This window comes from Eptesicus fuscus, chromosome 12 (assembly GCF_027574615.1).
Source record: "Eptesicus fuscus isolate TK198812 chromosome 12, DD_ASM_mEF_20220401, whole genome shotgun sequence".
Lineage (NCBI taxonomy): Eukaryota > Metazoa > Chordata > Mammalia > Chiroptera > Vespertilionidae > Eptesicus > Eptesicus fuscus.
The window spans coordinates 1,919,657-1,946,724 of NC_072484.1; the positions used below are offsets into that span (position 1 = coordinate 1,919,657).

At 59.2% G+C, this 27,068-nt stretch overlaps 1 protein-coding gene across 3 annotated transcripts in view; it reads right to left on the reverse strand.

The window, feature by feature from the left end:
• CDH4 (cadherin 4) overlaps positions 1-27,068 on the reverse strand; it is a 376,945-nt gene that overhangs the window by 327,434 nt on the left and 22,443 nt on the right. The window lies entirely within an intron of this gene.

Sequence of the window (27,068 nt, forward strand, 5' to 3'; positions counted from 1 at the left end):
TGACCCCTTTTTCCAAGGAAGCTTCCTGTTGCACATGCTATTTCATACCAGCGAGCCAACAGTTCAAAACACGCCACTCATTCGTTTATTCATACAACACGTAGACATGGGAGCACTCATTCGTTTATTCATACAACACGTATACATGGGAGCACTCATTCGTTTATTCATACAACACGTATACATGGGAGCACTCATTCGTTTATTCATACAACACGTATACATGGGAGCACTCATTCGTTTATTCATACAACACGTAGACATGGGAGCACTCATTCGTTTATTCATACAACACATATACATGGGAGCACTCATTCGTTTATTCATACAACACGTATACATGGGAGCACTCATTCGTTTATTCATACAACACGTAGACATGGGAGCACTCATTCGTTTATTCATACAACACATATACATGGGAGCACTCATTCGTTTATTCATACCACACGTAGACATGAGAGCCTTCCGTCAGCTCAGTGTCGGGCTGAACCCCCGAGACGAATCACCTGAGTGGAAAGGCTGTGGGAAGAAACTTAATTTCCTGGGAAGTACAGACGCCAGGAGAGAGCTCAAAGGCGGGGCTGACTCCACGCCTAGCGCTGGCGTCTGCGAACAAGGAGCACAGGTGCCAGCTCCCTCACACGGTTCTCTGCAGGGTCTGTCTGAATAGCCACACCCTTCGTCTCCCCAGGGTCTGAAGCGTGCAGTCACCGGGGAGATGGGGATCGGGGAAGAGGGTGCCTGCCCTGTCACCGGGGAGATGGGGATCGGGGAAGAGGGTGCCTGCCCTGTCACCGGGGAGATGGGGATCGGGGAAGAGGGTGCCTGCCCTGTCACCGGGGAGATGGGGATCGGGGAAGAGGGTGCCTGCCCTGTCACCGGGGAGATGGGGATCGGGGAAGAGGGTGCCTGCCCTGTCACCGGGGAGATGGGGATCGGGGAAGAGAGTGCCTGCCGTGTCACCGGAGAGATGGGGATCGGGGAAGAGGGTACCTGCCGCATCACCGGGGAGATGGGGATCGGGGAAGAGGGTGCCTGCCCTGTCACCGGGGAGATGGGGATCGGGGAAGAGGGTGCCTGCCCTGTCACCGGGGAGATGGGGATCGGGGAAGAGGGTGCCTGCCGCATCACCGGGGAGATGGGGATCGGGGAAGAGGGTGCCTGCGTGTCACCGGGGAGATGGGGATCGGGGAAGAGGGTGCCTGCCCTGTCACCGGGGAGATGGGGATCGGGGAAGAGGGTGCCTGCCCTGTCACCGGGGAGATGGGGATCGGGGAAGAGGGTGCCTGCCCTGTCACCGGGGAGATGGGGATCGGGGAAGAGGGTGCCTGCCCTGTCACCGGGGAGATGGGGATCGGGGAAGAGGGTGCCTGCCCTGTCACCGGGGAGATGGGGATCGGGGAAGAGAGTGCCTGCCGTGTCACCGGGGAGATGGGGATCGGGGAAGAGGGTGCCTGCCGCATCACCGGGGAGATGGGGATCGGGGAAGAGGGTGCCTGCCCTGTCACCGGGGAGATGGGGATCGGGGAAGAGGGTGCCTGCCCTGTCACCGGGGAGATGGGGATCGGGGAAGAGGGTACCTGCCGCGTCACCAGGGAGATGGGGATCGGGGAAGAGGGTGCCTGCCCTGTCACCAGGGAGATGGGGATCGGGGAAGAGGGTGCCTTCCCTGTCACCGGGGAGATGGGGATCGGGGAAGAGGGTGCCTGCCCTGTCACCGGGGAGATGGGGATCGGGGAAGAGGGTGCCTGCCCTGTCACCGGGGAGATGGGGATCGGGGAAGAGGGTGCCTTCCCTGTCACCAGGGGGATGGGGATCGGGGAAGAGGGTGCCTGCCCTGTCACTGGGGAGATGGGGATCGGGGAAGAGGGTGCCTGCCCTGTCACCGGGGAGATGGGGATCGGGGAAGAGGGTGCCTGCCCTGTCACCGGGGAGATGGGGATCGGGGAAGAGGGTGCCTGCCCTGTCACTGGGGAGATGGGGATCGGGGAAGAGGGTGCCTGCCCTGTCACCGGGGAGATGGGGATCGGGGAAGAGGGTGCCTGCCCTGTCACCGGGGAGATGGGGATCTGGGAAGAGGGTGCCTGCCCTGTCACCGGGGAGATGGGGATCGGGGAGGAGGGTGCCTGCCCTGTCACCGGGGAGATGGGGATCGGGGAAGAGGGTGCCTGCCCTGTCACCGGGGAGATGGGGATCGGGGAAGAGGGTACCTGCCCTGTCACCGGGGAGATGGGGATCGGGGAAGAGGGTGCCTGCCCTGTCACCGGGGAGATGGGGATCGGGGAAGAGGGTGCCTGCCCTGTCACCGGGGAGATGGGGATCGGGGAAGAGGGTGCCTGCCCTGTCACCGGGGAGATGGGGATCGGGGAAGAGGGTGCCTGCCCTGTCACCGGGGAGATGGGGACCGGGGAAGAGGGTGCCTGCGTGTCACCGGGGAGATGGGGATCGGGGAAGAGGGTGCCTGCCCTGTCACCGGGGAGATGGGGATCGGGGAAGAGGGTGCCTGCCCTGTCACTGGGGAGATGGGGATCGGGGAAGAGGGTGCCTGCGTGTCACCGGGGAGATGGGGATCGGGGAAGAGGGTGCCTGCCCTGTCACCGGGGAGATGGGGATCGGGGAAGAGGGTGCCTGCGTGTCACCGGGGAGATGGGGATCGGGGAAGAGGGTGCCTGCGTGTCACCGGGGAGATGGGGACCGGGGAAGAGGGTGCCTGCGTGTCACCGGGGAGATGGGGATCGGGGAAGAGGGTGCCTGCCCTGTCACCGGGGAGATGGGGATCGGGGAAGAGGGTGCCTGCGTGTCACCGGGGAGATGGGGATCGGGAAGAGGGTGCCTGCCCTGTCACCGGGGAGATGGGGATCGGGGAAGAGGGTGCCTGCGTGTCACCGGGGAGATGGGACCGGGGAAGAGGGTGCCTGCGTGTCACCGGGGAGATGGGATCGGGAAGAGGGTGCCTGCCCTGTCACCGGGGAGATGGGGATCGGGGAAGAGGGTGCCTGCGTGTCACCGGGGAGATGGGGACCGGGGAAGAGAGTGCCTGCGTGTCACCGGGGAGATGGGATCGGGAAGAGGGTGCCTGCCCTGTCACCGGGGAGATGGGGATCGGGGAAGAGGGTGCCTGCGTGTCACCGGGGAGATGGGATCGGGAAGAGGGTGCCTGCCCTGTCACCGGGGAGATGGGGATCTGGGAAGAGGGTGCCTGCCCTGTCACCGGGGAGATGGGGATCGGGGAAGAGGGTGCCTGCCCTGTCACCGGGGAGATGGGGATCGGGGAAGAGGGTGCTGCAGACGAGGCCAGCTGGACGGGCCTGAGAGGCAGGAGATGAACCCGTTAGGTGTGCACCTGTGATCAGCAGCACGCTGGGTCCCGATTCCAGATAATCCCTCACCTGGGTGGCGGGTGTCGTGGGGGACAGCTCCCTAAAGTCAGGGCCCCAGCACCCGTTACAGAAAGAGCGGCCTCTGGGTTTTTAAATAAACATACAGCACATCTGTGGACAGAGCACATAACAAGCCTGCCTGGGGCGCTGCCTGCCCCACCCCACGTCCACACTCTGCTCCCTCTCCAGCCCCACCCGGCCAGCAGGACCACGTCCTACTGGGGGGCCCCTCTGACACCCCTCGAGAAGGACACATGGTCTTCACTTCCTTTTTACCCTTTGTCAGAAAAGTAAGACGTGTTGAGGCCCTGCTCTCCGAGGTCAGGGGACATAACAGGATTTAAAGCAGAAACTTCACACGAGAAAGAGAAGGGAACCTGTGGACTTGCCTCATGGCTACGAAACACAAAATTTGGGGAGTTGGGTTCCTTGAACAGCGTCAAGAGGTTTTCTACATGAGTTACAAGCGAGGACTGTATTTTTTTCAGTGACCACTGATTTATGACCCACTCAGGACAGTGAATGATGTGACAGGAGCCAACGAAAATACCACCCACTCTGCTGGCGCCGGGCTCCCTGCCAGGGTCCCGGGAAGCACCCGGCAGCCACTGTCTGGTTTCACTCCCACCCGAGCCAGTGGGCAGCGTCCACGGCTGAGGGGCCGACACTGGACCACCGGTGGGGAAAGCCAGGATTGCGTGCCTGTGGGCATCTCCTCCACGGTAGGAGGAGAGGTTGACGATGCTCCGACAAGCTGCTCGGTGGCCCCAGTGTCCCATGTCCCGGAATTCTCCCTGCAGGTCTGGATGTCGCTGCTCAGGAACCTTCATTATCCAGTTTTGGAAATAACGGGTCCCGTGAAAGGTTTGTAGCTCCACTTCAAGGTGGGTTCTGGAAAGGCTGCAGGGACACAGGCAGGTAAGGCGGCCACGCCCCCCTGCAGGAGCCGAGGACCCACCCAGGTGCCCGCCCCGCCTGGCCCCGCCTCTCCTGGCTGCATCTCCGCTTTGAGCACACGGTTAGGAAACAGCATGTTATCCTGTGGGCGGCTCGCACCGCAACAGCCCGGGGCCCGGCCTGCTCAGAGGAGCTGCTCAATGCACTCAGCTCCTTTCACCTCCCACATGTAGCTCAACATTCCTTCGCTACCAGTTAGCCAGGCTGCTGATCAAACCTCCCCCAGCCTCAGCACCACGGGTGGCCGCCTAAGCGAATGGCGACAAGGCGACCACGCTTCCCCCCCAGGCGGCACGGCCCGCTCCCGCTCGGAAGACGGGCACATGCAGGACCGGCGGGTGCACAGAAACCTGGTCAGACGGGCTTTGCCCGCCCTCAGCCAGAGTTCAGCCCATCGCAGGGAACAACACGTTTGCTTTGCCGCCTGAACCGGCTGAGGAGGAGAGGACTTTCTCTGACTCGTAGGGCCTCAGTGAAGCGTGGCCCCATCGGCCAGGCGCGGCTCCTCGTCCACCTCCAATGTCCCAGGAAATGGCTTTCCTTTTCTTAACCTCTCCCGACGGAATGAGCTTAGAAAATTCAGATCCGTCAGAGTCTATGTGAGAACACCCTTCCTCTTGTTTCACAGGCCGCCCGGGACCCGCTGACCCTAACCCAAGACACCCACCAGCTCAGGAGGGGAGAGGGCATGGCTGAGGACATGAGGGCCTGGAGCTGCTGGGCCTTCCCTCGGCCCCGGTAACCATCGCCACCCCCAGCCCCAGTCCTCCGCCCGCGGCCGTAACGGAAATCCACCTTTCCCTGCCCTGGCTGGTTGCTCAATGGTTAGAGCGTCAACCTGAGGACTGAAGGGTCGAGGGTCTCATTCTCAATCAAGGGCACCTACCTGGGTTGCAGGCTCGAACCCCGGCCCTGGTTGGGTTGCATGCAAGAGGCAACCAATCGATGTGTCTCTTTCACATTGAAGTTTCTCTCTGTTTTTCTCTCTCCCTCTTTCCTTCCCTCCCTTTCACTCTCTCTAAAAATCAAAGGAAAGAATATCATTGGGCGAGGATTAACAACACAAAAAAGAAGAAAAGGAAGCCACCTTTTCCAGGAAGTGCTCCTGCATACCCCGCGACAGAGAATGGTGGTCGGCAAACAGGTCCAGACCCTTGTGCTGTGACCCCATCTCCCACTGCCTGGCTCGGGCCATGTAGGCACCATCCACTTCTCACGCCCTTGAACGGGAGACAGGAAGCCTGACCGCATGCAGCTGAAGCCAACATGGACTGGTGGGCTTCTGGGGCGAGAACCGGGGTCTGCTGGCTTCCAGCTGCCATGACCGCCGTCCCAGGGCCGGCTTCTCCTCTGCGCACTGGCTCCGTGCTCCCCGGAAGCACGCCAGACTCCTGCCTGGCACCGGGCAGACGTTCTTGCCCAGGAATGTGGTTCTGTGGGGGGAGCAGCTGAGGGCCGTGAGGTTCACAGGTGTGACCCGTGAGGTTCACAGGTGTGACTGGGGAGCTGTTCACAGGTGTGACCCGTGAGGTTCACAGGTGTGACTGGGGAGCTGTTCACAGGGTGACCCATGAGGTTCACAGGTGTGACTGGGGAGCTGTTCACAGGTGTGACCCGTGAGGTTCACAGGTGTGACCCGTGAGGTTCACAGGTGTGACCCATGAGGTTCACAGGTGTGACTGGGGAGCTGTTCACAGGGTGACCCGTGAGGTTCACAGGTGTGACCCGTGAGGTTCACAGGTGTGACTGGGGAGCTGTTCACAGGGTGACCCGTGAGGTTCACAGGTGTGACCCGTGAGGTTCACAGGTGTGACCCGTGAGGTGTTCACAGGTGTGACTGGGGAGCTGTTCACAGGGTGACCCGTGAGGTTCACAGGTGTGACTGGGGAGCTGTTCACAGGGTGACCCATGAGGTTCACAGGTGTGACTGGGGAGCTGTTCACAGGGTGACCCATGAGGTTCACAGGTGTGACTGGGGAGCTGTTCACAGGGTGACCCATGAGGTTCACAGGTGTGACTGGGGAGCTGTTCACAGGGTGACCCATGAGGTTCACAGGTGTGACTGGGGAGCTGTTCACAGGGTGACCCATGAGGTTCACAGGTGTGAATGGGGAGCTGTTCACAGGGTGACCCGTGAGGTGTTCACAGGTGTGACTGGGGAGCTGTTCACAGGGTGACCCGTGAGGTTCACAGGTGTGACTTGTGAGTGGGTGAGCTGTGGTTCTGGGTCTCCCTGGAAACCAGACAGGACCCTCAGCTGGTTCTGCGGTTACAATCACACCCTGTAAGGAATCCACCACCACCCTGAGCCCATCCTGCTACTACACCGTCAGCACTACCGTCCGTGTGTCTGTGCGGTCACTGCTGTGGGCAGGGGGACCATGGGATGGAGGGACACGGCCCGTTGTCGGGCTCCAGCTCCCAGAGCCGCTGGGGGGAGACAGGAGCACGGGGAGAAGCCACTGGGAGGGACAGGCCCGGGGGTGTTGCCGGGCCGGCTGTGCGCCCACCGCTGCCCGGCGGCTGCACGTCCTGCACGTGCCGCCCACACTCCGGTTCTGCTGCGGAAGAGCTACATCTGGAATCACCGAGACAAACTGCACAACCATTTCTCCGGCTCTCCACCTATTTTGTCAATTTCGTTTGCATCTCAAGTCACATTTCTAATGTGGAAATGCCAACTCAACGTATCTTGCTCAGCATAAATGACACCACTTAAAGGCCCCCGTCCCCCCGTTTACCTGGTGGGACAAAAGCAGCAGCACCCGTGTTCAGGCCCTTCCTGGGGACAGAGGAGCTGACACGCTCCGTGTGGTGACTCCCTGCTGCTCTGTGGCTTCTCCTCTGCTTCCCGCACGTCCTCACACTTAAAGGTGAGAAATGCTCCGGCACATTTGTCACAGCTGTTTTTCCTAATCTGTTAGCCTTTTCAATGTGAAAATGTTTTAATAACAGTTTTGTTTTTTTTTTAATTTATTGTTTGAGACCCAGCCAACTTTTCCTTCTTGGTTTCACCTCAGCCTTTTTGTTTAATGAGTCTTTCCTGCCCCCGTTTGGAGTTCTGATAAACACTCACCCCACCTGGCTGGCAGGTGAACTCGCCCCGCGGGAGTGAAGAGCCCTGACAGGCTGGTGACGCGGGACCTCATCCATCACCCTGGCGCCCTCCCGGCTCGAGGCTGAGCCATCCTGCAGGTGGTGACAGGGGACCTCGCCCATCACCCTGGCGCCGTCGGCTCGAAGCTGAGCCATCCTGTAGGTGGTCCTCTGTGGCACAGTCTGGGGTTCAGAGGTGGGCAGATGACTTTGCTGTCTGATTGGCATGAGCCTTGGGGTCTTTGCAGGGCTGCCCTGCAGGGGCCAGAGGAGCCCAGAGGCTGGCCAAGAGGCGGGAGGCGGGCAGAGGCTCAGGTCAGCACGCTAACTCCACCCACACTGAGAGAGCCCCTGCCTCAGCCAAGACTGCTTCTTTGTGCTGGACTGTTCCAAGCTGGTTTGCAGAGAGCCATCCCCAACCCCTAGGTCCCCTGGACATGCTCGCTGGGACTCAATCCCGTGGGCCTTTACTGGGCTTTGTTCTGCTCACTGCTGTGTCCAGGGCGGGCACATGCTAAATGTTCAAGAAATACTGGTTGAATGAATGAGCAAAGAGCCTACAAATGAATGCTTGTGCTCTTCACATCTCCTCCCAAATGTTATAACGAAGGTCATGTGTTTCCTTCCAACGGCAGTGTGAAAGATAATGGCCAATTTGGGCAATGGTTCTGGAAGTTTTATGATCTACAATCATTTCCCTTCCTTTTTTTCTATGTTTTTATCTCTTTTTTTTTTTTTTTTTTGCCTCCAAATTGCTATCTTTTCACCCCTACAAAAACCTCCTTAAGTAAACATTCAGAGGCGGAGACTGGTACCCACCCCAGGGCGGGGGTGGGGGTGGGGGGAGGAGGAGCCCCCATTCAGTAGGTTCCTGACGCTGCAGGCTGATGCTGCACCTGAGCTCCAAGTGTGGGGAGCCCCACAGCCCCAACACTCAGACGAGAGACCTGAGGACCCCGCTCCACAGAGCTTACAGGACCCTCTGGGCCGCAGGTGGCCCTGAGCAGGGCCAGCCCAGGGCCTGTGACCCTCGCGGCCACACTAGCCCCCGAGTTCAGAAGGGCCTGTTCTTGGCTCTACCTCTGCTGCCACCGTCTTGAACCTCTTCCTCATTTTGGAACGAGAGCCGCACATTTTCAGGCTGCACCAGGCCCGCAATCCGCAGCAGGTCCTGCCCCCGCCAGAGCTGTCCGGTGGGACCTCCGGGGCGCTCGCCTGCTGGGGCCCAGGGCCAGCTCCTGCTCCTGCGAGCTGCCAGCTGTCCCCACGGCCGCCTCTGTCAGGCCTGCACCGCCGCAGGTGTGGGAGGGGGCCATTCACGAACTGAGACCTCCTGGCAGCAAAGTGTAGCCTCCAGAAGCCGCAGTGCCCAGCCTCGCCACCTGCCGTTGTCAAGCTCGCTTTCAAGACAAGGCGTCCGGGAGCCGCCCGGACAGTCCACATGGGCAATTGGGGACCACACTCTGGATAACTGAGCGCTCTACTCGTTTTGTCTGGATTGTGCCTAAGCCCGGCCCCGCGCCTCCCAGCCCCCAGCACAGGCAACTGCCCCCCTACAATCGGCAGCTGTCTCAGCAGGGAGGTCCCAGAGACACAGGCACGTCTGGCTGTTCCCAATGTGCAGGTGGACGGAGACGGTCTGCACAGCTTCTGTGCACAACACAGCACAACGCAGGTGTCACTGACTTCGCTGCTCCCCGCCACCCCCACAGAGGACGCATGTGCCACGAATTCAATTCGCACAAAACCATTTCCACCACCCACCCGTGGCTCCAGGCAGCTGTGTGACAGCCTGGCTGGGTGTGCGACGGCACACAGTATTTAATGAGGCAGAGCTCTCGGCACGGCCCTTCGAAAACACACCTCCCCTGGCGTGTCCAACCTGCGTGAAAACAGGCGACATACACTTAAAACCAAGAGGCTCACATGGAACCAAAGGGAAGATGCGAGAGGCATCTACATCCTCCCCCCGCCCCCGGGCCTGACGCTCAGCCCTGACACACACCACCGCTTCCAACTTGCATTGTACTTAGAAAATTCTGGATCACGAACGCGAGGAGAGCTGGGCTCTGCAGGGCACTGCAGCATCTCGCCCGGGCCAGTCAGGGCCGGGTGACATCACTGTCCTGGCACCACCAGAAAAACCCACATGCCTGTGGCATGGCCGGGACACGGAGAGCATGGGGTGTCCACAGAGAGGAGCGCTCTGCAGCAACGCCAGGGAGGGCGCTGTGCCCGTGCCAGCCACACCTGGGCGCTCCCGGTGCGGCGCCGAAGACGCCAGATGCGAGAGCGCAGGCGCTGCGTGAGTCCGCTGACCTGAAGTTCATGGTGAGACGAAGAGGTGCAGAGCAGACCCCGTGGGCAGGGGCGACTGCTGGGAGCGTCCGAAGGGGGCTCCACGCTGCCCCGGGTCCGGCTGGGCTGGACACGGCCTGCCTACTGCCTGCTCATGACCTGCATGCCTTTTCTTTGCAAATAGTTATATGTCAACCAAAAAATTAAAAAAAAATTGATGGCATCGCAGCAGCACAGCAAACCAACGGCGTCCCGCAGAAGAAACGGAAGTTCCGAAGGAAGTTAGCATGTTGCCATGATGTTTCCAAGTGACTCGTGAGTCAAGGTTCACCATAACCATCCCTCCCAGTGTCCTCTGCAGCTCTTAAAACCAGCCGATGACAGTGACGCCCTCAGCAGCTAGGAAGACGAGACAGAACATGTCAAACTTCCCAGGAGAGACGGCCGCGAAGTGTCTGGGACTAGGAGCTGTGGGAGGGATGGCCGGGCCGAAAACCACGAAGAGGCCAGGGGGAGAAGCAGAGAGGGTACCATTAGGTTTGTGAAGTTCAAGAGTGACTACGGGGAGAGGATCTAGCGTCCCTATCGGACCCAGCACGGCCACGTGTCCACGCTGGAAGCTGCCGTCGGCTTGAGCTCTGAACGCCCACACATCCCCTGGTGAGGCGTTTGCCGAATCCATCTGGGAGGAGGAGGCATCCTCACCTATTTATCTCTGTCGTCCTAACAAGTGGAAGTGACAAGTGCCAGGCGAGGCAGCCACTCTCATCTTGCAGCGACACCAGCCGCTTCAGGGCACGTGAGCAATGAGCCGACATTCTGAGGCTGCAAAGCCATGTCAGCATGGGGGCTCGGCCTAAGGGGGGCAAGGGAGCCTGAAGGAATTGCAGGGTTTATTTTCACCCTCTCAGGCACTGGCGTGGGGACTTGGGGTGACGTGAGGACCCAGCAGCAGTGGCTGGGAGTTTGTGGCAGTGGCACGCTCAGACCCAGACTGGCCCTCTGACTCGGAATCACATTGTATGAGGTTCTGCTGTCACCTGTGAACATTACGTTGAGAACCCTGAAGAAGGTGAGGTTGTAGCATCAGACGTCAGAGTTACACCCAAACCCTGCAGCAGTTTGTGAATATAATGCTTCTCCTCTCCTCCTGGGACAAAAGGGGGGGGGACTACAAAATGAAAAGACAAGTTTACATGCAAAGCATGCAATATTTACTCACACGATACATGCTCAGGGGCTCAGGCTCAATATCAGATGCTGCTCGGAAACACAGACATACAACACACAACACAAGGAAATACACAACACACAGGTAATATAACAAACACACGTGCACATCTCTCTTTCATTCTCTCTCACTCTCTCTCTCACACACACACACACACACACACACACACACGGGCCTCCTGCCCTCTAGGAGCCCACGACAGAGGAGACAATGGTGAGAAGCAGGTAGAAGATAAAATGACAAGGAAGCCAAGCATCAGAAGGATTCCAGTGGCGACCACCGAACGGCTCGATCGCCGCCGGGGGAATGACCACTCTCCCCGGAGAAGGGCCGAGCGGCTCCCTATCCACCACCCGCCTAAGAAAGGGGTTGGCTGGGTTCCGGGAAAGAAGAGAAATGCGCTGAGGGCGGCGTGGGCTGCTGGGGTCCCGCGGCCGCTGGAACTCACTCCACGGCACACAGCCGCACACTTATCACCTTTAGTTCCAGAGGTCAGAGTCTGACCCGGCTCCCGGGGCTGCGGTCAAGGTGAGGGCAGGGCGTGTCCTTCCAGAGGCTCCGGGGAGAAGCTGCTTCCTCCGCTTCAGCCTCTGGAGGTGCCGTGCTCACCGGACTGCAACCTCTGCTCCCAAGCGCACACCTGTCTCCCTTCCGGGGCCCTGGGGATCGTGTGGGCCGCCAGGGTCACCTCCCCGCTCGGTGTCCTCCCGAGTCACCTCTGCAACGCCCCTCTGCCACATAAGACGATGTATTCTGGGGACTAAGACATGGACATGGTCAGGGGCCACCACACAGTCCCACACACGGGTCCTAAGTGGGGTGCACAGGACATGGTGAGGGGCACCTGCCTCGGGGTGCCAGGGGGTCGGTTAATACAGCGAAGGTTACCTAGCCCTGCCCCACCTCCATCAGAACCTTCGGAGCAGGAGGGTGGGACCCTCCGTTCTGGGGAGGAGAGCTCACGACAAGAGACCTGACATGCAGGTCAAGGGTAGACACGCATGAGACGCCTCTCCGCGTCTGGTGTTTAACCTGCAGCCAGACGTCAAGCTGGCTCACCGGTCTGGCTGCTGTTATTCTGGGAGACCTGACTGCAAAGTCTGAAAGGTGCTCCATGAAGCGGCAGACAGCAAGCACATCTGTCAGTGACGAGCAGGCGGGACCGCACGTGCAGGTACAGGCAAGGGGCCGGGGCGGTCCGTGCGGCTCCCGGACTGAAGCCCACCTGCGGCCAGCGGCTGGGATGGCCCCCGCGGGTCAGCTGCCCGGCTGTGGCAGCCTGTCACCTCCCCCCGGCAGAGGGGCACTGTTTGGGGGGTTTCCTACTCTCGTCAATTGGATCTGAGAAATCAGGCTAACCTTCTCTTCCCTCCGCACTGCCCTCTAAGTACCTGGTTTAATTACACCTAAGTCCACCTGCCCACGGTCCGGGACACTTCCAATGGGGCGGCAGCCACGGAAGACAGCGTGCACGCGCGTGTTATTTCCAAACCCCCGGCTGCTAATGAAATCCCAAACATTCCGATTTTAATTGAACTAGATAAAGATTAAGAAGCTTAGCAGCAGCTGGCATTACGAATTAGCTCTCAGCGAGTTTTATGTTGCACTAAATCACTGCTTTTGTGATCGTCCTAAATTGTCTTTATCTTGCTAACACAGAGAGGTTCTCCGCCGGCACCAGGCTTCCCGGGTGCCACCGCCGGAAACAGTTTGATGTGTGCAGTCTTAATAGCCATTTTAATAATATTGTGATCTATACATATGATGTATATTCAATAAATTCTTAACACTAATTAGAAAAAGAAGTCGAGGCCTTTTCATGACCGTTTTGGAGAGGAGCGGACTGCGGAGACGCAGCCCTGGGAAGAGCTGAAGGCGGCGGCAGGACGGCAGCGACGCCCAGCCAGGCACCAGGGAGCCGTGAACTGAGCAGCCAGGTCTGCTCCGGGCGCCCCAGGCACGGACCTGAGCAGCAGCCCCGCCTAAATTGCACCTTCCTGCGTTTCCAGATGTTGCCGGCGTCGGCCTCCCACGTGGGATGGTCCATTACTGCAAGCATGTCCACGCGGGTGCCCTTGACCCGTGCCCAGCCCAACTTCCCCTCAACTCCCCACGGCAGAGGGCCCGGACACCTTTCTGGAGTGACTCCTGAGACAGGTGGGCTCGGCTTTGCTCCTTCACTTTCTAGGGCCACAGCTAGTAAGCCGAGACCCCCCCGTCTGTGCAGGGGCTGGCAGCAGGTGAGACACCACACACGGCCCGTGGCACAGATGGCCCTGGCTTCCTCCTCACGGCGGACACCTGGGGAGGGTGATGGGGTTGAGAGTCTGTGCATCCCAGTGGCTCCTAGAGCAGGTGGGAGGGTCCTGCCATCGGTGAGCATGCAGGCAGGGGCGTCACTGCAGCCTGAAATGGTCTACATTGAAGGACCCCGGGAGGGGCCACTGCCCTGGGCACCTGCCCTCCAGGTGGCCACCAGGGAGCTAGTGCCCTTCCACCACAGGAAATGGAGCCCTGGAGTGGGAGCCGGCGGCCCGCCCCTGCAGGGGCCCATGGTGGGGAGGAGGGCCGCCGAGAGGCCAGGGCCTGGGTGGGAGCTGGGCGGTCTCCCATCACTGTGGAGAGAACACACAGGGGCCCAGCCCAGCCTGGGCTCTTGGAAGGGGGGGGGGCGCGGGTTGCGCTGAGGCTGCAGGTGCCGATAGGAGGCCTGGGCCCACACCTGCAGCACCCACAGCACCTACAGCACCTACAGCACCTACAGCACCTGCAGCACCTGCAGCACCTACAGCACCTACAGCACCTGCAGCACCTACAGCACCCACAGCACCTACAGCACCTGCAGCACCTGCAGCACCTACAGCACCACAGCACCTACAGCACCTGCAGCACCTACAGCACCACAGCACCACAGAACCTACAGCACCTACAGCACCTGCAGCACCTGCAGCACCTGCAGCACCTGCAGCACCTGCAGCACCTACAGCACCTGCAGCACCTGCAGCACCTGCAGCACCTGCAGCACCTGCAGCACCTGCAGCACCTACAGCACCTACAGCACCTACAGCACCTACAGCACCTACAGCACCACAGCACCACAGCACCTACAGCACCTACAGCACCTGCAGCACCTGCAGCACCTGCAGCACCTGCAGCACCTGCAGCACCTACAGCACCACAGCACCTACAGCACCTACAGCACCTATAGCACCACAGCACCTACAGCACCTACAGCACCTACAGCACCACAGCACCTACAGCACCACAGCACCTACAGCACCTACAGCACCACAGCACCTACAGCACCACAGCACCTACAGCACCTACAGCACTTACAGCACCTACAGCACCTACAGCATCTACAGCACCTACAGCACCTACAGCACCTACAGAACCTACAGCACCACAGCACCTACAGCATCTACAGCACCTACAGCACCAAAGCACCTGCAGCACCTACAGCACCACAGCACCTACAGCACCTACAGCACCACAGCACTTACAGCACCACAGCACCTACAGCACCACAGCACCTGCAGCACCTACAGCACCTACAGCACCTACAGCATCTACAGCACCTACAGCACCTACAGCACCTACAGCACCTACAGCACCACAGCACCTACAGCACCTACAGCACCTACAGCACCTACAGCATCTACAGCACCTACAGCACCTACAGCACCACAGCACCTACAGCACCTGCAGCACCTACAGCATCTACAGCACCACAGCACCTACAGCACCTGCAGCACCTACAGCATCTACAGCACCACAGCACCTACAGCACCTACAGCACCACAGCACCTACAGCACCCACAGCACCTACAGCACCTACAGCACCTACAGCACCTACAGCACCTACAGCATCTACAGCACCACAGCACCTACAGCACCTGCAGCACCTACAGCATCTACAGCACCACAGCATCTACAGCACCACAGCACCTACAGCACCTACAGCATCTACAGCACCACAGCACCTACAGCACCTACAGCACCTACAGCACCTACAGCACCAAAGCACCTGCAGCACCACAGCACCTGCAGCACCTACAGCACCTACAGCACCACAGCACCTACAGCACCTACAGCACCTACAGCACCACAGCACCTACAGCACCTACAGCACCTACAGCACCACAGCACCACAGCACCTACAGCACCTACAGCACCTACAGCACCACAGCACCTACAGCACCTACAGCACCTACAGCACCTACAGCACCACAGCACCTACAGCACCTACAGCACCTGCAGCACCTACAGCACCTACAGCACCACAGCACCTACAGCACCTACAGCACCACAGCACCTACAGCACCAAAGCACCTGCAGCACCACAGCACCTACAGCACCTACAGCATCTACAGCACCACAGCACCTACAGCACCTACAGCACCTACAGCATCTACAGCACCTACAGCATCTACAGCACCACAGCACATACAGCACCTGAAGCACCTACAGCACCTACAGCACCTACAGCACCAAAGCACCTGCAGCACCACAGCACCTACAGCACCTACAGCATCTACAGCACCACAGCACCTACAGCACCTACAGCACCTACAGCATCTACAGCACCTACAGCATCTACAGCACCACAGCACCTACAGCACCTACAGCACCTACAGCACCACAGCACCTACAGCACCTACAGCACCACAGCACCTACAGCACCTACAGCACCAAAGCACCTACAGCACCTATAGCACCACAGCACCTACAGCACCTACGGCACCTGCAGCACCTACAGCACCTACAGCACCACAGCACCTACAGCACCTACAGCACCTACAGCACCACAGCACCTACAGCACCTACAGCACCGACAGCACCACAGCACCTACAGCACCACAGCACCTACAGCACCACAGCACCTACAGCACCTACAGCACCTACAGCACCACAGCACCTACAGCACCTACAGAACCTACAGCACCACAGCACCTACAGCATCTACAGCACCTACAGCACCTACAGCACCACAGCACCTACAGCACCTACAGAACCTACAGCACCACAGCACCTACAGCACCTACAGCACCTACAGCACCACAGCACCTACAGCACCAAAGCACCTGCAGCACCTACAGCACCACAGCACCTACAGCACCTACAGCACCACAGCACCTACAGCACCAAAGCACCTGCAGCACCTACAGCACCTGCAGCACCTGCAGCACCTACAGCACCACAGCACCTACAGCACCACAGCACCTACAGCACCTACAGCACCTACAGCACCACAGCACCTACAGCACCTATAGCACCACAGCACCTACAGCACCTATAGCACCACAGCACCTACAGCACCAAAGCACCAAAGCACCTGCAGCACCACAGCACCTGCAGCACCTACAGCACCACAGCACCTACAGCACCAAAGCACCTATAGCACCACAGCACCTACAGCACCTACAGCACCACAGCACCTACAGCACCTACAGCACCAAAGCACCTACAGCACCTACAGCACCTACAGCACCTACAGCACCACAGCACCTACAGCACCTACAGCACCTACAGCACCACAGCACCTGCAGCACCTACAGCACCTACAGCACCTACAGCATCTACAGCACCTACAGCACCACAGCACCTACAACACCAAAGCACCACAGCACCTACAGCACCTGCAGCACCTACAGCATCTACAGCACCTACAGCACCACAGCACCTACAGCACCTGCAGCACCACAGCACCTATAGCACCTACAGCACCTGCAGCACCTACAGCACCACAGCACCTACAGCACCTACAGCACCTATAGCACCACAGCACCTACAGCACCAAAGCACCTACAGCACCTATAGCACCACAGCACCTACAGCACCTACAGCACCTACAGCACCTACAGCACCTACAGCACCACAGCACCTACAGCACCTACAGCACCTACAGCACCACAGCACCTACAGCACCACAGCACCTACAGCACCTACAGCACCTACAGCACCTACAGCACCACAGCACCTACAGCACCTACAGCACCTACAGCACCACAGCACCTACAGCACCACAGCACCTACAGCACCACAGCACCTACAGCACCTACAGCACCTACAGCACCTACAGCACCTACAGCACCTACAGCACCACAGCACCACAGCATCTACAGCACCTACAGCACCTACAGCACCACAGCACCTACAGCACCTACAGCACCTACAGCACCACAGCACCTACAGCACCTACAGCACCTACAGCACCACAGCACCTACAGCACCTACAGCACCTACAGCACCACAGCACCTACAGCACCAAAGCACCTGCAGCACCTACAGCACCACAGCACCTACAGCACCTACAGCACCTACAGCACCACAGCACCTACAGCACCAAAGCACCTGCAGCACCTACAGCACCACAGCACCTGCAGCACCTACAGCACCACAGCACCTACAGCACCACAGCACCACAGCACCTACAGCACCTACAGCACCTACAGCACCACAGCACCTACAGCACCTATAGCACCACAGCACCTACAGCACCTATAGCACCACAGCACCTACAGCACCTACAGCACCAAAGCACCTACAGCACCTACAGCACCACAGCACCTACAGCACCTACAGCACCAAAGCACCTATAGCACCAAAGCACCTACAGCACCACAGCACCTACAGCACCTACAGCACCACAGCACCTACAGCACCACAGCACCTACAGCACCTACAGCACCAAAGCACCTACAGCACCACAGCACCTACAGCACCTACAGCACCACAGCACCTACAGCACCTACAGCACCTACAGCACCTACAGCACCACAGCACCTACAGCACCTACAGCACCTACAGCACCTACAGCACCACAGCACCTACAGCACCTACAGCACCTACAGCACCTACAGCACCAAAGCACCTACAGCACCTACACCACCTACAGCACCTACAGCACCACAGCACCTATAGCACTTACAGCACCACAGCACCTACAGCACCTGCAGCACCTACAGCACCTACAGCACCTACAGCATCTACAGCACCTACAGCACCACAGCACCTACAACACCAAAGCACCACAGCACCTACAGCACCTGCAGCACCTACAGCATCTATAGCACCTACAGCACCACAGCACCTACAGCACCAAAGCACCTGCAGCACCTACAGCACCACAGCACCTACAGCACCTACAGCACCACAGCACCTACAGCACCAAAGCACCTGCAGCACCTACAGCACCACAGCACCTGCAGCACCTACAGCACCACAGCACCTACAGCACCACAGCACCACAGCACCTACAGCACCTACAGCACCTACAGCACCACAGCACCTACAGCACCTACAGCACCACAGCACCTACAGCACCTATAGCACCACAGCACCTACAGCACCTACAGCACCAAAGCACCTACAGCACCACAGCACCTACAGCACCTACAGCACCAAAGCACCTATAGCACCAAAGCACCTACAGCACCACAGCACCTACAGCACCTACAGCACCACAGCACCTACAGCACCACAGCACCTACAGCACCTACAGCACCAAAGCACCTATAGCACCACAGCACCTACAGCACCTACAGCACCACAGCACCTACAGCACCTACAGCACCTACAGCACCACAGCACCTACAGCACCTACAGCACCTACAGCACCAAAGCACCTACAGCACCTACAGCACCAAGAGCACCTACAGCACCTACAGCACCTACAGCATCTACAGCACCACAGCACCTACAGCACCTACAGCATCTACAGCACCTACAGCACCTGCAGCACCTAGAGCACCTACAGCACCTACAGCACTTACAGCACCACAGCACCTACAGCACCACAGCACCTACAGCACCTACAGCACCTACAGCACCTACAGCACCTGCAGCACCTACAGCACCTATAGCACCTATAGCACCACAGCACCTACAGCACCTGCAGCACCTACAGCACCTACAGCACCTACAGCACCTACAGCACCTACAGCACCACAGCACCTACAGCACCACAGCACCTACAGCACCTACAGCACCTACAGCACCTACAGCACCTGCAGCACCTACAGCATCTACAGCACCTACAGCACCACAGCACCTACAGCACCTACAGCACCTACAGCACCTACAGCACCACAGCACCTGCAGCACCTACAGCACCTACAGCACCTACAGCATCTACAGCACCTACAGCACCACAGCACCTACAGCACCACAGCACCTACAGCATCTACAGCACCTACAGCATCTACAGCACCTACAGCACCACAGCACCTACAGCACCTAGAGCACCTATAGCACCTATAGCACCACAGCACCTATAGCACCTGCAGCATCTACAGCACCTACAGCACCTACAGCACCTACAGCACCTACAGCACCTACAGCACCACAGCACCTGCAGCACCACAGCACCTGCAGCACCTACAGCATCTACAGCACCTACAGCACCTACAGCACCACAGCACCTACAGCACCTACAGCACCACAGCACCTACAGCACCTACAGCACCACAGCACCTACAGCACCTACAGCACCACAGCACCTACAGCACCACAGCACCTACAGCACCTACAGCACCTACAGCATCTACAGCACCTACAGCATCTACAGCACCTATAGCACCACAGCACCTACAGCACCTGCAGCACCTACAGCACCTATAGCACCACACACCTTCAGCACCTGCAGCACCTACAGCACCTATAGCACCACAGCACCTATAGCACCTGCAGCATCTACAGCACCTACAGCATCTACAGCACCTACAGCACCACAGCACCTACAGCACCACAGCACCTACAGCACCACAGCACCTACAGCACCTACAGCACCTACAGCACCACAGCACCTACAGCACCACAGCACCTACAGCACCTACAGCACCTACAGCACCTACAGCACCTACAGCACTTACAGCAGCACAGCACCTACAGCACCACAGCACCTACAGCACCTACAGCACCTACAGCACCTACAGCACCTACAGCACCACAGCACCTACAGCACCTACAGCACCTACAGCACCACAGCACCTACAGCACCTACAGCACCTATAGCACCACAGCACCTACAGCACCTACAGCACCTACAGCACCACAGCACCTACAGCACCACAGCACCTACAGCACCTACAGCACCTACAGCACCACAGCACCTACAGCACCACAGCACCTACAGCACCACAGTACCTACAGCACCACAGCACCTACAGCACCTACAGCACCTGCAGCACCTGCAGCACCTACAGCATCTACAGCACCTACAGCACCACAGCACCTACAGCACCTACAGCATCTACAGCACCTACAGCATCTACAGCACCTACAGCACCTACAGCACCTACAGCACCACAGCACCTACAGCACCTACAGCACCTACAGCACCTACAGCACCACAGCACCTACAGCACCTACAGCACCAAAGCACCTACAGCACCTACAGCACCTACAGCACCACAGCACCTACAGCACCACAGCACCTACAGCACCTACAGCACCACAGCACCTACAGCACCTACAGCACCACAGCACCACAGCACCTACAGCATCTACAGCACCTACAGCACCTACAGCACCTACAGCACTTACAGCACCTACAGCACCTACAGCACATACAGCACCTACAGCACCTGCAGCACCTACAGCATCTACAGCACCTACAGCATCTACAGCACCACAGCACCTACAGCACCTGAAGCACCTACAGCACCTACAGCACCTACAGCACCTACAGCACCTACAGCACCTGCAGCACCTACAGCACCTACAGCACCTACAGCACCACAGCACCTACAGCACCTACAGCACCTACAGCACCACAGCACCTACAGCACCTACAGCACCTACAGCACCACAGCACCTACAGCACCTACAGCACCACAGCACCTACAGCACCTACAGCACCACAGCACCTACAGCACTTACAGCACCACAGCACCTACAGCACCTGCAGCACCTACAGCATCTACAGCACCACAGCACCTACAGCACCTACAGCACCTACAGCACCACAGCACCTACAGCACCTACAGCACCACAGCACCTACAGCACCTATAGCACCACAGCACCTATAGCACCTACAGCAGCTACAGCACCTACAGCACCACAGCACCTACAGCACCTACAGCACCTATAGCACCACAGCACCTACAGCACCTACAGCACCACAGTACCTACAGCACCACAGCACCTACAGCACCTACAGCCCCTACAGCACCACAGCACCTACAGCACCACAGCACCTACAGCACCTACAGCACCTACAGCACCACAGTACCTACAGCACCTACAGCACCTACAGCACCATAGCACCTACAGCACCTACAGCACCACAGCACCTACAGCACCACAGCACCTACAGCACCTACAGCACCTACAGCACCACAGTACCTACAGCACCACAGCACCTACAGCACCACAGCACCTACAGCACCTACAGCACCTGCAGCACCTGCAGCACCTACAGCATCTACAGCACCTACAGCACCATAGCACCTACAGCACCTACAGCACCTACAGCACCTACAGCACCACAGCACCTACAGCACGTACAGCATCTACAGCACCTACAGCACCACAGCACCTACAGCATCTACAGCACCTACAGCACCAAAGCACCTACAGCACCTACAGCACCTACAGCACCACAGCACCTACAGCACCACAGCACCTACAGCACCTACAGCACCACAGCACCTACAGCACCTACAGCACCACAGCACCACAGCACCTACAGCATCTACAGCACCTACAGCACCTACAGCACCTACAGCACATACAGCACCTGCAGCACCTACAGCACCTACAGCACCTACAGCACCTGCAGCACCTACAGCATCTACAGCACCTACAGCATCTACAGCATCTACAGCACCTACAGCACCTACAGCACCTACAGCACCTGAAGCACCTACAGCACCTACAGCACCTACAGCAGCTACCGCACAGCCCTGAAGCCCCTCTCCTCCTGGAACTCCCTCCCCTCGCCTGGGCTTCTTCCTGAAACACGCCTTGTCCTTTGCACCTGCTGTTCCCTCTGCCCGGACACCGTCTCCTCAGATGCTCCTGTGTGTGGCTGCCTCTCCTCTCTAGTCAGGTGTCCCCTTCGTGATGCTTCACCTGCCAGGTGCCCCTGCCTCGGACTGCACCCTGTTTTCTGCTTTGTATCACCAGCCTCCCCCGTGGAGTCTGGCTGATTCATGGCCAGTCCGCTCTGCCCTGGCCCGTGGACCTGTTCAGGCGCAGTCGTCAGTGCCTGGGAAGCCATGCTTGCTTGTTGAATGAATAAACACACACATGCTCCCCTTTAAAATCGTTTTCATAACGTCCTTTTATAAAGCTGGTCCCCAACCCAGGCACCCTGCTGCAAGCGTCCCCACCAGGAAGTGCCTGGCAGACGCCTGGGCCTCTCACACGTGGGCAGGTTGCTGTTGGGGCTTTGGGCCTCGCGCCTGCCTGCACAGAGTGGTTCGTGAACCCCCCACAGGACCAGGTGCAGGGACAGGATCGGACACGGAGCCACAGTGTCTGAGTCCTCACGTCAACCCGGATCCCTAGTGAGGACGCTGCCCCGCAGCACAGCGGTGGGGACTGAACTCGCCGCACCAGGTTCTCTGGAGAAAGTGCCTCTGGGAGTCCCTGACAAGGGAAGTGACCCCCACACAGACCGACCTTTCTGGTTCGCCACATTTTCCTTCTTGGCTTCTCAACTGCGCTGTCCCTGCGCGCATGTGAGTCCTGGGCTTCTGTGACAAAGAGCCTCAAGCGGGGGCTGAGAGCAGCAGAACTTCACCTCGCAGATCTGCAAGCCGACGGCGGGATCGGGGCCCAGGGTCTCGCTCCCTCTGCGACCTGCTGGGGGACCCTCCCGCCTCCCCCGGCCAGCCTTGTCCTGGTTTGCAGACGCAGGGTTCCCACTGCCACCTTCCCCTGCAGGCCCTGCCCAGTGCTGGGGAAGGGTCTCCTCCCTCCCTATCAGGACACAGTTCACAGACTTAGGGCCCCTCAGGTAGCTGGGCCTCATCTTAACCTCATTAAAATGACAAAGGCCCTTTCCCCCCAAATAAGCTACACTTCAGGACTTCAGCATCTCTTGTGGGGACACACTCAACCCACAGCACTCGCTGACATTCTTATTCAAAATTCTGCCACGGGGCTACAAACGTCCCTACTTGCAGAAACCACTGTCCGTTCAGAGCGAGCCTCGGCCCGAGTCCACGGCCGCTGCACACACTCCGCCACCGCGAGGGGCTGAGCGTCCAGACCCTTAGCCCACGACGTGGGAGTTATGGTCTCTAGTACGTGCTCTTTTAAATTATTTTCTCTTTTTGGCAAGAGAAAGGGTGGTGACGAGAGCAGAATGAGAGCCCTGTGGCTGGGAGAGGCTCGGGGTGCCTGTGGGAAACTGTGTTGATTTTCAAAGAAGCCGACAGCGAGACCCCAGGCCCGGCCCTCAGACGACAAATGCAGACGGTGTGGCATCATTTCACGTCCACGGGGCTGACCAGGACCTGGCTGATGAGAATGTCCCGGAAATACAACCCCGGAGAGGGGCGTGGGGTTCTGAGAGGAAGAGGCCAGGGAGAAGCGAGGCAGCCTGGGCCGGGCTGCAACTCCTCGGTTCTCGGGGGGACCTGATTGTCCGGGACAACGATCAGCACAGACAACAGCATCAACCCAGTGGCTCCCTGCACACACGCGGCTTCCCTGCTGGGCCGGCCTCCCGCCAGGATGCAGGCCCGCAGTGCCCAGGTCCGAGACACTCGCTGGTGTCCAAGGTCAGGTGGCTCCAAACCCAAGCCAGGAGCCAGCCCCTAGAAGGCCCCCGACACGTTACTGAAATCACCACACAAAAGCAGCCTTCTGGTGCCCAAGAAGGCTTGGGACTCCTGGGCGGGTGGCCCTTAAGTGGGATAATGCACCCCAACCCGGCCCGACACCCCCAAACCCAGAAGAAGGTAAGGGATGCAATGCAGACACCACCACTGCCAGGAGGAGCGTCCAGGTTGCCATGCCAACCACAGTTGCATTTGCCTGATCTCCCCACAGACCCATGAAGTGGTGCCAAGGGCGAGGGCATGTTAGAGTAAAGGAACACACTGACACAGTGCAAACCCGGTGAAGGGTTTGACACGCACTCATGTCTCCATCACACGAGACAGAGGGAACGGGAGACATGCCTTAGCGGTGAGGAGGGCAGACACGTTTCCTCAGGTATGGGCAGTGCTTGCTGCGCGCGAGGCTCTGGCCCTGGTGCTCGGAGAACAGTGACCGAGGCCCGGTCCCGGCCCTCACGGAGCTGGCCTGTGTGGGCCGCACGTGCTCTGCACGGGCCTCCGCCATGGTGACAAGGCCCCGCCGTGGTACTGCTGCTCACCGGCTGCAGATGTGCTCACACCGCCAGGCCAGGGCTGGCCCCTGTCGCTATTGGGGACCCACCATACGCCGCAGGGGGAGAGAGCTGCTCCACCAAGGCTCAGGTGGGCTCCCCACTTCTGCTACTCATCCCAGCCCCCAAGTCCTGCCAGCCACACCTGGAGCCCCAGAAAAGTCTTCTGGGTAACAGCCATTATGAAGACACTCAAATTATACCTCGCTCCCTCCCTCCATCGGACCCACCAATCCACCCATCCTCCCACCTCCCATTCCATCCATCCATCCTCCCTCCATCTATGCATCCGTCATCCATCACTCATCCTTCTACCTGCCTTGGCCTGAAATTGTTCCCACAGGTTACGTCCTGTTTCATGCACTGTCACCACACAAGCCTCCGGTGCCCTTTGTATGCGGAGGCAGAGGCTGCTCTGGCCCTGGCATCCTCTCCAGGCACTCTGCCTCCCAGCACCCGAGGTCCAGCTCCTCCAGCGTGGCCCTTCCTGTGGGAGCACCGGCCGCCCTGAGCGCGGAGAGGGCCGCAGGGGCGGAGGCGAAGCCCAGGCTCCCTCCAGCTGGTCACTGGCCCGTGCGCCTCCATGTCCACACCATGGAGTGGGGTCCCCCTCCGGCTGCGGGCACCGCACCACGTGGAGGAAGTGAGCGGCAGCCCCTAGCACGCTCTGGGCCCGCACGGGCCACCACTGGGACCGGACAAGGCCCGTCAAGCAGGGCCGGCGTGGAGGAGCCGCCCCTTCTCCATGGCCCCCCGTCACCCCAGAAACCCCCACAGGAGTGGCTCCGATTTTTCCACTTGGCCTGGGAGCCCAGCCACGGCTACTTCTGGAGGAGAGCGTTCCGTAACCTCTCGCCCGTGGTCAGCGCTGGAGAGAGGAAGTCCTGGCTTTGGGCCGTCTGCCTTCCAGCAGCAGCCGTGGGAGCCCTTTCCCGGGAGCCCGCTTTCTCCCCAGGAGCCCAGTCTGTGATTTATGCCTCGGCGCACGGTGGTCCCAGGACTACTGACGACGCTGACCACCCCGAACCCCGACAGACACAAGCTGAAGTGCTCCTGTGACTGCCCATCGCCCGCCTCCTCCTGGAGCCGCCGGCAGCGTCCACACAGGGCGGAGGCTCCAGCCGCAGGCGCCCATGTGCGCGCGGTCTGCGGCGGCCGCTGCTCTCCTCCTGCAGCAGCACTGCGGCCTGGGCCACGGGGCCGCAGCTCTGGCCCGCCAGCCGCCACCGTGGCAGCAGGGCCTGCGCACGAGCAGGCTCATTCGTTAGGAACTGCTGTGTCCCCTGGGAAGACCCATTAGCAGGGTCCCCAGCCTGCCCGCCCTGCCCACCCCGCCCCGCAGGTCACCCCGGTCACCCCCAGCCCACAGCCTCAAATGCCAGTGGGCAGGAAAATTGGGTTGTCAGTTAAGTGTGACAACGATGATTTTTCAGCTAAAATAGTTTACACGGTTCAACTTTAGGGGCCTGAACGGAACACAGGGAAATCCCATTTTTATGGACGGCCAAGAGGCATGGCCGTCCCAGGCGAGCGGGGATTTCTGGGACCATGTAACCGGAGAGCTCCACTGAGGAGTACACCCAGGAAAGGGAATCAGGAGGTGCCCGGCCAGCAGCTTCCGTCGCCAGGTGGACCCGGGGAGATGAACCGCCTCAAAGCTGATCACTGTCCTTCCCAATCCCACTGGCTGGAATTTTCTTCCATTCTGTGGAACTCAATATCACAGGAAAAATCTAGCCCCCGCCCTGGCTGGTGTTGCTCAGTGGTTAGAGTGTCATCCTGTGCACCGGAGAGTCTCGGGTTCAATTCCCAGTCAAGGGCATGTGCCTGGGTTGTGGGTTGGCTCCCTGCCCATCTATCTCATCGATATTTCTCTCTTTCTCTCTCCCCCTCCTCCCCTCCCTTCTACTCTCTTTGAAAAGCAATGGGGAAAAAATCCGCAGGTGAGGATAAAGAAAGAAATCTGGCCCCCAAACCACCTCTCACCCTAGCTGGAGGTGCGGTGACCGAGCCGCCCCTGGGCTCCCCGGTGTGCTACTCGGCTCTCCAGTGGCAGCGCCATGCTGGGTGATGAGGCAGCACGCTGGCATTTGGATTTCACGTTGGTGCAGTAATCCTTTCATTTCCTTATCGGGGTGAGCAGAGCAAGCAGGAGGCGAGGAGCCGGTTCGTGCATCGCTCCAGACTTTCGGCTGCAGATCATTAAATTGAGAACTGAAGACACTATCCATCAGTGCTTAATCGTGTTTCACTTCCTTTATCTTCCCTTATTACAGCCGCGCGCCGTCATTCGCTCACCCAGCAGAAGACGCTGGCGGCAGGTTGCAGGGCCGGGCGGGCCTCTGCGCTCCCCGAGTCCTGGGTTCTTCGGCCTCCTCCTTGAGGCTTCTCAGTCCCGGGGACAGCTGCCTACTGCGTGCCCTCGGCCTCTGACCCCTGTGCCTGATCCTGCACTTCTGAGGCCACTGTGATTGTCCAGCACCCCTGGTTTAAGGCCCCGCCTGCCTTTACAGCAATCTGACCTTGACTGTGTCCTCTGAGCTTGCCGACCAGTTTCCTCATTTGTCAAGTGGGGCCGATGACAACAAGCTTCACAACATTGTTAGGAGGGCTAAAGCATCATGTATGCAAAGGCTCGGGGCTCCACCAGGGCACATTCCTCCAGTGCACAGACCACAGGAGCGAAAGGGGAGGATCTGATACAGGAGCAGAGGGAGGGGCCGAGGCAGGTCAAGCCCCGCCCACAGCCCCAGGCTC